Source organism: Hemicordylus capensis, chromosome 2 (assembly GCF_027244095.1).
Source record: "Hemicordylus capensis ecotype Gifberg chromosome 2, rHemCap1.1.pri, whole genome shotgun sequence".
NCBI classification, from domain to species: Eukaryota; Metazoa; Chordata; class Lepidosauria; order Squamata; family Cordylidae; genus Hemicordylus; species Hemicordylus capensis.
Window position 1 is genome coordinate 167,876,991 of NC_069658.1, and position 12,193 is coordinate 167,889,183.

General features: G+C 46.0%; 1 protein-coding gene across 2 annotated transcripts in view; it reads left to right on the forward strand.

Moving 5' to 3' along the window:
* The first annotated feature begins 3,387 nt into the window (after positions 1–3,387).
* TMEM39A (transmembrane protein 39A) overlaps positions 3,388–12,193 on the forward strand; it is a 42,887-nt gene continuing 34,081 nt past the window's right edge. For both annotated transcript variants that reach the window (XM_053301316.1, XM_053301315.1), the window contains exon 1: positions 3,388–3,670. The gene's annotated coding sequence lies outside the window, so the exon portion shown is untranslated. The remainder of the gene's footprint in view (positions 3,671–12,193) is intronic.

Sequence of the window (12,193 nt, forward strand, 5' to 3'; positions counted from 1 at the left end):
CCCCAATTTAGTTAGCAGATTCTTTTCCATGAGGATTGCTATCCTCCACCCCAATGCACACAAGTGAAGAAACATTAAGAAATATTTATCCTAACATAAGAACATCCCTGCTGGATCAGGTCCAAGACCTATCTACTCTAACATCCTGTTTCAGTGGCCCACCAGATGCCTCTGAGAAGCCCACCGGCAAGAGCTGAGGGCATGCCCTCTCTCGTGCTGTTACATCCTGGCAACTGGAATTTAGAGGCAGCTTGCCTCTGAGGCTGGAGGTGACCTCTAGCCCTCAGACTAGTAGTCATTCTGTCCTCTGTGAATTTAGCTAATGCCATCCAGGTTTCTGGCTGTCACCACATCTTGTGGTGGACAATCAGTTTAATAGGATGGATGACCCCTGGTTCTAGTGTTCTGCGAGAGGGAGAAAAATGTCTATCACCCTTCTCCACACCATGCATGATTTTATAGACCTCTATCATGTCTCACCCTCAGCCGTCTTCTTTCTAAACTAAAAAGCCCCAGTTGTGATAGCCTTGCTTCATAAGCAAGGTGCTCTAGGCCTTTGATCATCTTGGTTGCCCTAACCTTGCAAACATTTTAGCACTAGTTTATCCCTGGGAAACATTTCTCACTTCCCAAATGGGACCCAGGCTGCAGGCCAGTTTATTCTGAGAAATGCAGGCTGACATGAACTGATTCCATAGCACTCAGGTGGTTTTGAGCCACTTTGACGATTTTAAGCAAGGGATCCATCATGAACTGACCGGGTTCGACCAGCACAGCCCCACTCACCTTGCTGCAGAGGTCCTCAATGGGAGCAGCTGCCCAGCAGGCAGTGCCAAAGGACATCACCAGGAAAGCCATGTGAACACAATGAGATCTTTTGGTGGGAAGCTTTGAAAGCCTATGGGGGCTATAAAGCAGGATAGAGGTATTTTCAATCAAATCTAGCAATGACTAGGACATGAAACTTCACAATCAACAAGCCTGTCTGTGAGAAAGTCACAGCTCATGGGATTTTTGCAGTGAAACTGCAACGGAAAATGGCTCTGGTCAGTTCTTCATGCAGGATAAGCCTATTTGGGAGGGGTGGGAGAAGTACTCTCTTTCCATTCCTCACTTAATAAAAACAGAGCTCCACAGGGTCAGCTTAAGAGGCCTTCTGCATTTCGGTACAGACATAACTTAATGAGTAGGAGTGCACATTCTGATTAACGCTTTGTCAATGGCTGCATGGGAACTCTCACTTGCTGCCGCCAAGTCATCACAGATCTTTCTACTTTATCCTGAACACTGAATACATAACCCATGTTGTCATTTCACCAATAAACAGATTTTCAGACCATAATAAAAGCCTTTATCAGTTTTTGATTCTATCACTGGTAAAACAAACTCCCCCCACCCAAAGCCTTCAGACCCCAAAGCCTTCAGAACCCATCAGAAAAGCCTGCACGGTTGGGGCAAACTGACAGGGACAGGGAAAACTGATAGCCTAGTGCATTGGAAATGGGAACCCATCAGAAAAGCCTGCACAGTCGGGGCAATCTGACAGGGACAGGAAGAACTAACAGCCTTGTGAATCCAAGATGAGGATGCTTTTAAGAGTAAGGTTTGGTGGCACCATCTGACAGGGACAGGGGTAGTGGGATCTGCTGGGTCCCCGCCCAGGAGTGGAAGGATTTTGCCTGGAAACTGATTGGAGCCAAGTTGAGGACTGGAACTCAGGACAGCCTAATGCATCAGAGATGCGGACCCATCAGAAGAGCCCACCTGGTTGGTGCAATCTGACAGAGAGAGGGAAACTTGACGGCCTCATGCGTCAGAGATTCAGAGGCATCTGGAAAGCCCGGCTGGTTGAAATCTGTGTGGGGTTGGGGGAACCACACCTTTAATAGCTGAAACTGTGCCCAAGGAATATGTTGGGGGCAGTGCAATCGGGACTGGATTCCAGGACTGGAACCGAAGACCTACCTGTGCGTGCAAACAGCAGTGCCTCTGCTGCAACCCCACGCAATGAGAGCTCCTCACCTGCTGATAGGGGGACGTGACAGATGCAGTTTTTGCAAAGCTGCACAGTGGATTAGGCTTGAGTGCTGGACTAGGAATGGGGAGACCAGAGTACAAACTCCCCATTCAGCCATGAGACTTGCTGGGTGACTCTGGGCCACTCATTTCTCTCTTAGCCTAACCTGCCTCACAGGGTTGTTGTGAAGGGAAACTTATGCAGTACACCCCTCTGGCCTCATTGGAGGAAGAGCGGGGTATAAATGTATTATTAATAATAATCATCATCTTTATAAAACACCTGTGCGGTGAGTAACCAAACATCTAATAGCTGAACCTGTGATCCTCACCTGCTCATAGGGGGATGTGACAGATGCAGCTAGCAAAGCTGCACAGTGGATTAGGCTTGGGCAGGCTCTCGCAGCATGAAACACTTGCAGGCCCTGCCCAGGTTACTAAACACCTGTTCCCAAAGCACCATTTTTTTATGTTTTAAACATAACTTTATTTATTTATTTATTTATTTTATATCGCTCTCTTCCTCCAAGGAGCCCAGAGCAGTGTACTACATACTTGAGCTTCTCCTCACAACAACCCTGTGAAGTAGGCTAGGCTGAGAGAGAAGTGGCTGGCCCAGAGTCTCCCAGCTAGTTTCATGGCTGAATGGGGATCTGAACTCGGGTCTCCCCGGTCCTAGTCCAGCACTCTAACCACTACACCACACTTGCTAAATGACATTGTTCAGGAAAAAAAAATCTGAAACATAATTTTTAACAATGTTTAATGATTTTTAATTTGATAACCAGAGCGGGTTGGTGGAATATGAGAGGGTCCTGATTCAGGACCTGTGCATGGAAACAGCAGTGACTCTGCCACAGCAGCACACAATGACAGCTCCTCACCTGCTCATAAGGGGACATTACAGATGCAGTTAATTGTGGAGTACACAAGTCTCTTTACTAATTCTAAAGTTGGAGAGACTGAGCATGCTCTCTTTTTGCCAGCATTCAAGATGTCAGTCGTTGATAGATTGACCTTCAGGGTAAGGGCACTGGCTTCAACTGGAGAGACTGAGCATGCTCCCTTCTTGCTCTCTTCTTGCCAGTTCTCTAGGCCTTTCACAGAAATTGACATTCGTCCTTGGGATGCACTATTGCAGTCATTCTTCTTTATGTTTCAGAGTAATTTTATTACATAATTGCACATCCAATCACATGTGATTTTTTTTTTTGCAGAATCTGGATTGCATCTCTTTGATATTTTAATCAGAAATGAAAATCTGATAGGGGTTTTGGGCAGAAAACGAACAGGAGCTTCCTTTAACCATACTGAGCATGCTCCAATGCTTTGGAGCATGCTCAGATGCATAGTGTACCACTCGTTGAGGGATATGGCAAAGTGATACTACACTGGCCGTCGCCGCCTCCCGTCCCTTCCTCCATCCCTCCCTCGTCGCTCCGTGATGAGCGCATCAGCCCTCACTGCCACGTCTCTTCTGGGCAGCAGAAGCAGCCACCGCGGCGAGGAGGAGGAGGAGGAGGAGGAGAGGGAGAAAAGAGAAGGGAATTGGGAGGGCCGGGCCGTGCCGAGCCGCGCCCCCTCCCCAGCCTGGCGGGCCCCCGGAAGCGGGCAGGCGGCTGCAGCACCCGCTCATGGTGCGCTTGGCGCGGCGGTGAGTCGGGCTGGATGGCCCCCGCTCGTCTCCTCCCTGGCTCCCTTCCTCCCTTATCTGTTCTCCGCGGTGTGGGGTGTGTGGCGGAGACAGCTCGCTGCTGCAGCGGCAACCGCGAGGCACGGCCGGGCTGTTGGGCTGAGGAAGGGGAGGCCGTCGTCGTCCCCCCCGCCCCGTGCGCAGCCGCCTCTTTGTGGCTGAGCCAAGCGGGGAGACCCTCTCCTCTCCGCCGGGTTAGTGACGAGTTGCTGCGTTCAGCTGTCGGCCTTTCCCGCTTCCTTCTCCCCCGCCCGCAAATGCTTCGGGGGGTCCTTCCCTCCCCGTCTCCACCCGTCACACCGTGTGGCTGTCTCTCTCCACTCCCTCTTTCACTTTTCAGCCGCCTCTCAGTCCAGCAACTCCCCCCACCCCCGCGGCATACCTTATGGAGGAGTTAAGATAGCGCACACAGAAATCTCACCCACCCACCCCATGGCCCCCAAACATTCTCATGTTATTTTGAACGATGGTGTGATGCCTGGTCAAGATCTAAACTGACAGTATAGGTGTGGAAACTATTGAGACTTGTTCCTTTTCTCCCTCTAGAAATTGAAACCCAAACTTCCAAGGTTTGGCTCTAGCTCTGAATCTGAGGCTCTTCAAGATGGCCATATGGTGCCTCTGGAGCAGCAGTGGCAGGAGAGAGCTGCTGCCTTCATATCCTGCTTTGGGGGTTCCCATAGGCATCTGTTTGGTTACTGAGAGAAACAGGATGCTGGACTAGATAGGCTTTTGATCTGATCCAGCAGGGCCCCTTTGATTTCTTTTGCAGAAGCTGGTTGCTATCGGGATATGCAACAGAAGCAGTGGCTAATTGGGCTAGCACATTTGAGTGCTTTCTGCCTTGCCAAAGGTTATGTGCAGTCTTCTAGGCTGCAATTCTATGCACACTTGAGTGGAGGAGAGCCCTACTGAATTTTGTGGGACTTCCTTCTGAATAGACATGCTGCACAAGATCTGGCTAAGATCTTACTAAGTAGTAAGACTTAACACTTTCTGTCTGGGGGTGGAACTTGAACATAGCAAAGTTTCCACAGGTGGTCCCTTTGGCAAAACAAACCTAGAAAATAACCCAGCCCCAGTCACTCTATCCCAACCAACACGGTCATCCTGGGTGTGCTTATGCTGTTGGGCCATGTGCATGCAACTGCCTGTAGTGGTTGGAATGGGCTTTGAAGATCAGCTATCCCCAACATCCATAGGTTTGGGGGTGGGGGCTTATATTTCAAGACCCCCATCAAAGTTTTTGTGTGTACTTAGAATTCACCTGTTACTTCTGCCCTTGAAGTAAGAAATTGGACCTTATTGCCTCTTCATACATCAGCCACTGATGTTCTTTAGTCTCTGTTTAAAATGTAGCTACCTACAGTACATTATTCCTCTGCTGTACATTATTGTTGAATGACACGTTTAAACCACAGTGCTAAATGTTATGACTTGAACATAAGTCCTGTACTTCAGAGTAATCTTTTTTAGGATAGCTGACTTAAAGAGATGCAAAATTTAGGGGTGTGCATGGAACCGCCAAACTGCGGTCCGGCACTGGCGTGGGAGGTTGCTTTAAGAGTAGGGGGAGGGTTTGCTTGCCCCTCCCACCACTTTCCCACTTTGGCACCCGTAATTTTAGTAGTAATTGGGGTGGCAGGATACCTTCCTGCCGCCCCTTCCTCGCTTTCGCTATGTAAAGCTCCCAGGAGTTCTCTGCACACGCGCATAATGTGCGTGCGCTTCTGTGCGCGTATGCGCACGCGCAGAGGACTCCTGGGAGCTTTTCATAGCGAAAGCGGGGAAGGGGCGGCAGGGAGGTATCCTGCTGCCCCAATTACTACTAAAATTACGGGCGCCAGAGCGGGAAAGTGGCGGGAGGGGTAAGTAAACCCTCCCCCCGCTCTTAAAGCAACTCCCCCACCCGAACCGAACCACCCAGGTCCGGACGTGTGTGTGTGTGTGTGTGGTGTCTCCATGGATATTGAATAATAATTCTCAGTGAAATAAGTTTCCATTTTCTGAAGTACTAGGAGACCACACTGGTGGTTATTATTGGGGTAACTACATTTTTTTGATGGGGGAATGGAAGCAGTGGGAGAATATATATGTTATATATGGGGGTTTTTTTGCTCTTGTTTTTTCCAAACTAGAAGAAGCCATACTTCTTGATGTGACCTACTCATGGTGTGATATGCCACCAAAGTGGCATTTTGTGCTTTCTTTTTGCTTAGCTCAAAGAATGTAAGGATCCTTGACTCAATTCAAACCCCTTGAGAACCAGTGGAGCAGTTCTGTTTCAGATCTTTTTGAATTTGATATCCTTGAGTATTTCCATTGATACTAGGAAAGGCTTCATGCTTACACAGTTCCCTTCTAAATACTGTTTAGCTTAAATGTTTGTACATAGCACTTAACTCATTGTGGTCCAGTGGATAAAATGTTGGGTTCAAATGGCATCGCCTCTCTGTTAACTCTGGGATGTTGCACAGCTGGCTAATTTCAGACATGTCCTAGCTGCTGAGCAACAACTAGCAATACTGCTATTTGTAAAATTACTAGAATGGTAAGCCGGGGGCGGGGGAGGGAATTGATATATACAATACATATTTTTGTATTGTATTTAAAATTATTTTACTGTCCTAAATACACAAAATGAACTATGTACAACTTAGCTCATAAAATTTTCCTTAAAATTAAAACCAAGGCATTTAGACTTTTTAAATGTTATAAGTATACTGACCAATAATTACAGTTATATGTAGTGCTAGAGATCAACTTGCAAGCTGCTGCAATCTGAGAAATCTGATGTCTGATAAATAAAATTTGCTAGTTGAAAATGAGAGAATAGGAGTTGAAAAGAAGTACTAACACTGTAGTAAATAAAAGATAACTTGTATTATCTGAAATTAGTCTCCCTCAGTCAACATTATCTAGACTAGAAACAGAAGAAATTTTTTTCTGAGCAATACTGTTAATAATCTATTAATAATATCACTATAAAGTAAATAATGGAGTTTAGAGAGTAATTTGTAAGAAAATTGAAAGTTAGAAGCATTTCACTTCTTATGATGAACACACTTTGTCTCACTTGCTTCTGGTCAAATAGGTTTTGAAAGTCTTTCAAAAGTGGGGTGTGGGTGTGTACCATAGGAACAATCCCTCTTTCAAACTGCCTTCACTTCTCTGAAAAAACCTGTATGTCAGTGTAACAAATCTCAATGTTAACTAGCAGTAGAGGTGGATATTCAGTTAAAATGTAAAACATGAACATTTTCAGAGAACAACAATGCACAAACAAAGAAGGGCACTTGACCTGAATGTGCTCCTCTTGTAAAGAAGACAGGGGCTCACATGATGTTCTGCACCCCAGGGCTGCTGCATTAGGGGTGCAGAAAACCCCAGTGCTGCTGCACTAAGGCACTGGTAAAAACAGGCAGTAGTGGAGGCAGAACTTCTGCAGTTTTCCCCATTGTCATGAATGGGGAATAGTAGGGATGTTCATGGAACAGGATTAGCATTCCATTCTGAGCTTGGAACGGAATGCAAATACCCAGAATGTTCCATTGGATCGACTGGTCAAGCTGGTTGTTCCAATGGAATGAGAATGGAACCCTCAAAATGTTCCGAGTGCCATTTTGAAGTCCACAGTTGTGTTCTTCTGACCTCTGCTCATGTGCATCAGCTATTTGAGTGGTGGTGCTGACCAGAAGAGTGCCATTTTGGAGTTGGAACACTGTTCTGAAGTTTTAATGGGCCCTTCATCTGAAGGGCTTTCTATTCCGAGCTCGGAACACTCGGAACGTTCCGCTGATGGAATGTTCTGCACACAGAATGTGAATACAACAGATATTTATATACCGCTCTTCAACGAAAGTTCCTAAAGTGGTTTACATAGATATAAATAAATAAAATTCCTAGGGAGTCGTGTGGAAGCACTGCTTGCCCAACCGCCTGTTCTTATCAGTGCTGGGGTTGCTTTAGGGAGACTGCAGCAGCCCTGAGGTGCAGTGTTACAGCTCCATAATGCTGCACATCATGTCAGCCACTGTGCCCTCAGTGGAAATGCATCTGGGATTTGAGTTATATTTTACTCTGTAGTATACAGAATTGGAATTATCTGTTACATATTACAACATTTCACAAATCATTCTAAGAAAATATTTCATAATAGAGTTTTTCAGTTTTTTCAACATTACCAGTTTTTCTGTTTCTGGCCTTGTGAGGCCACCCCTCGCAAGGCCAGAAACAGGGTTTTTCTTTTTTTCTTTTTCCGTTTTCTTTTTCTGGGCTTCACATCTTGAGGTGGGAGTAGTTAATACTGGCAAGGGTCTGCAATGCTGTGGCCTTTTCTTTTCCATCCAGAAGTTGTTGCAACTATTCCAACTGGTCGCAACAGTGACCGTCATAGCATAACACCTGGGCCATGCAGTCTGCAATACCAGGTATGCCTGGGCTTTTCTATAGGGTGTGTGGCATCAGCTTTTGTGGATCCACACCTGTAGGCTGTAATCTAAGCATTCTTTGCAATGAATAGGACTTTTTAAGCAAGCATGATTAGAATCAGACTAATTTTGTCACTCTAAGATGACCATGTTTCATTCCCTTTTCTCTGACTTTATAGTATAAAGAACAGTATCTGCCAAGATACATTGTAAATGTCCAATATAAACTTTGTGACACCATCACTTATTCTGTATGTAGTCTCTTAAATACAAATATAAAACAAAAATGGAAAGCTCAGTCCTTGATAAAAATGTGTATGTTTAAATTCAATACTAAGTAATACATACTGATAAATGGTTGCAATGAAATAATGGTAACTAGTGGAAGTGCAATGTTGTTCTTGTGCAAATGATCTTTCTTGCCACTCCTGAGGACCCTAGAGAATAGTGTGTGATGCAGTAGCGGGGAACCGAGTGCAGTACCTTCTACAAGTGAAATGCCCGCATCAGGTTTCCAAAGATTTCCTCTTCCCACTGATACAGCCGATACCATTTCTGATGGTCCTCTAACCTTCAGGAATACCTTTTGTTTGCTGAGCAGAGAACCAGTGTGAGGTCTATTCCGGTTGAGGGCAGCTGCTGTGACATGTGGGAGATATGATCTGGGCCAATGGCGATGGGAGAGATTTTTGCCACTGCTGCAGCTGCCCTCCGATTCAGCCACTCCTGCAGCACGTTCTGGTTTGCCAAGCAGAGTCTGTTGCATGGCCTGGCCAAGTTGGAGGGCAGCCCCTGTGACAGGCGAGAGCTGCCCTCTGGGTCAGCGATGGTGGGAAATCTCCATGCTGCTGGTGGAACACAGCTCACACTGCAGCAACTGCCCTCCAGTTCAGCCAGCCCTGCAGTACACTCTTCTTGGCAAACCAGAGTGTGTCAGGTTGTAGGGCAGCCACTGCAACAGGCCGCAGCAGCTGCGCTTCAGGCCACTGGTGGTAGGAAATCTCCACACCTTTCCCCCACTGTTGGCAGAGCACAACTCTTTCCCCACAGCCACCCTCCAACTCTGTCCCCTGAGCCAGCAGTGATGAGAAATCTCTATGTTGCCACTGCTGGCATTTGGCTTCTACCGTTGCAGCAGTGCCCCTCTGACTCAGCCAGGTCCACAGCATGCTCTGATTTGCCCAGCAGAACATGCCATGGTTTCCAACCAAGTTGAAGGCAGAGCTGCACCTAGGTAATCTTGGAGCCTGGACCTAAAGGCCTTTGGAGGCCCCCCTTGATGGACCCCCCCCTACCCTGCTGCAAGTTAAGCATCATCCCCCTACACACACACACACATACACACTGTGATGTGTGTATTTTTAGCACATGGTATCTTGAGGGTACAGACAGCAACTGAAGGCACAAGAATGTAGGAATATAAAACTGCATTAGCAGAAACTTTTCAACACCCAACATATTCCCATCCCACATATTTCTTTCCTCACTCCCCCTCTGTCACTAAAGCAGAGGTCACCCTCAGCCATCTGGTGCAGGTCACAGTCATGCTCAGCCACCTGGCACAGCACAGGCTGGCGGCACAACATGGTGACCACACCACCCAGGACAGACTGAAGAGGATTTGGGTGCCCCAGTGGGGTGTGGAGGCCCTGGACTTCAGCCTGGAAGTCCAGGAGTTAGAGCACCTCTGGAGGGCAGCTGCTGTGACAGGTGGGAGTCGTACTCCAAGCCAGCAATGGTGGGAAATATCTGTGCTGCTGCTTGCCATCCTCTGACTGCCAGCTCCATGGCACACTCACATGGGGGACAGGAATTCCAACCTGGAATCTCCCGGCCATCATTGGTACAGAACTGGGGAAGCTCAGGGCAATGCCCTTATTCATCTTCCATAAGGACGGCATTGAGGGAAGGGAATATAACACTTGTGAATTGTTTGTCAACCTTCAAAGTTGGGAGGATTGTTGAAATTGAGCCCAACTCTTTCTCCCACTTTGTCAAATAATTTGGATTCCATTGATTAGTTAAATCAAGAATCAGACTGAATAATTTTGATTGCATATTTTTGGGTTTCCAGTAATTTTTCTAACTTCATTTTAAAACTTGCACAATGTTGCGAGTTGTTTAATATATAATTTGAAAGTATTGAATCTAGGCTGTTCAGTGAGTTGTATCTAGCAATATTTTTGTTGTATCAAAGTACCATTTTAAAATCAGTGAGATAAATTAGTTGTCTTAATTTAGTTGTAATATTCTTCTGGTCATAAGAACGAAATATCTAGAAAAAGTCCTTAGAAGTGAACATTTTTTTCTATCATGTTTTTTCTAATGTTTGCCTTCCCTTTGTGTAAGAGTAATTCCATTGGTGACACACATGGAAAAATATTTCTTTAATCCTGGTCCATATTTAACACTGATGCAATAAATGCATGTGAAACTGTCATAGTTTTCCATTCTCCTCTTCTGATCCAAGGCAACACTTTTATATCCATCTCAACAAATAATAGTTCCAGCCTAATTGGATACAGAGGGGAATTCTGATTTATCCAGGAGATAATTGCTGATAGGGTTGATAATTGGTCTTGCAGAGACCATTTGTGCATGCGCGGTGGCCATTCTTAAAAAGGCCATTCTTTAAAATAAAAAAATTTAATGGGCGCAAAAAAAAAAAGGCAAATGAGCCAGCATGGTGTAGTGGTTAGAGTGCTGGACTAGGACCGGGGAGACCCAAGTTCAAATCCCCATTCAGCCATGAAACTAGCTGGGTGACTCTGGGCCAGTCACGTATCTCTCAGCCTAATCTACTTCACAGGGTTGTTGTGAAAGAGAAACCCAAGTATGTAGTACACCGCTCTGCGCTCCTTGGAGGAAGAGCGGGATATAAATGTAAAAATAAAATAAAAAAGTTAAAATAATCGACATAGCAATACCAGGGGATAGCAGAATAGAAGAAAAAGAAATAGAAAAAAATCACCAAATACAAAGATCTACAAGTGGAAATTGAAAGGCTGTGGCAGAAAAAGACCAAAATAATCCCAGTGGTAATTGGTGCCCTGGGTGCAGTACCAAAAGACCTTGAAGAGCACCTCAACACCCTAGGGGCCACAGAAATCACCATCAGCCAATTACAAAAAGCAGCTTTACTGGGAACCGCCTATATTCTGTGACAATATCTATAACAACAGCAACAACATTGACAGTAAAATTCTGGCATCCCAGGTCCTTGGGAAGGACTCGATGTGTGGATAAAACAAACCAGTCAATAACATCTGTCTGACTGTGTAAAATAATAATAATAAATGGACTCTGTGAGGCCCTACGCCATGCCAGGCCTTGCAGAGGCCATTTGCGCATGCGCGACAGACTCCAAAATGGCCACCTTGCCGATCTACAGAGGCCCAAACAGGCCAGAAAAGAGACTCTGGATGGGCCGTGGCAATGATGTGAGAGGCTGGCGGGGGGAGGGGGAACCTTCGCTGACACACACATACGTCCTACAGGAAGACCCTCGAAGGGGCAGTTAATTTTTTTTTTTAAATTAAAATTTGTGAATCCCCCCCCTTGACTGAACCGGACCGGGGGGTGGTTCGAAGGGGTGCCGGACCAAACTGGTCCTGTCAGGTTCGAGTCCAGTCCAGACTCAAACCGAACTGGACCAGCTGGTTTTATGCACACCCCTTGCACAGACAGAGGTGCTCCTTTGAATTTGTGGTCCCTTTTTCATGAAGCATGCTTCTGCTAGGTCAGAAACAGTTTTCATGAGTGGAAGAGACTTTCTGTTAGTGGAAGGGCCCCATGGATCCTAGGCCATCTTTGTCCTATTTGCTCTGTGACCAGAGAGCTTACTTATAATCATTAAAAAAAATTTCCTTGGTCAGAGAAAACTTGGCAACTAACATCTTGTGACTGGCAAAACCCAAGATGTTTAATTGTTTTTGAGCCAGATCAATACCCTTAAGTTCATTGTTGTTGACCAACTGGCTTTTTGTCGGATTTCCATTCACTGTAATTCTAGCTGTTATAACCCACAGAAATACATATAATGGAGTTCTTCCCC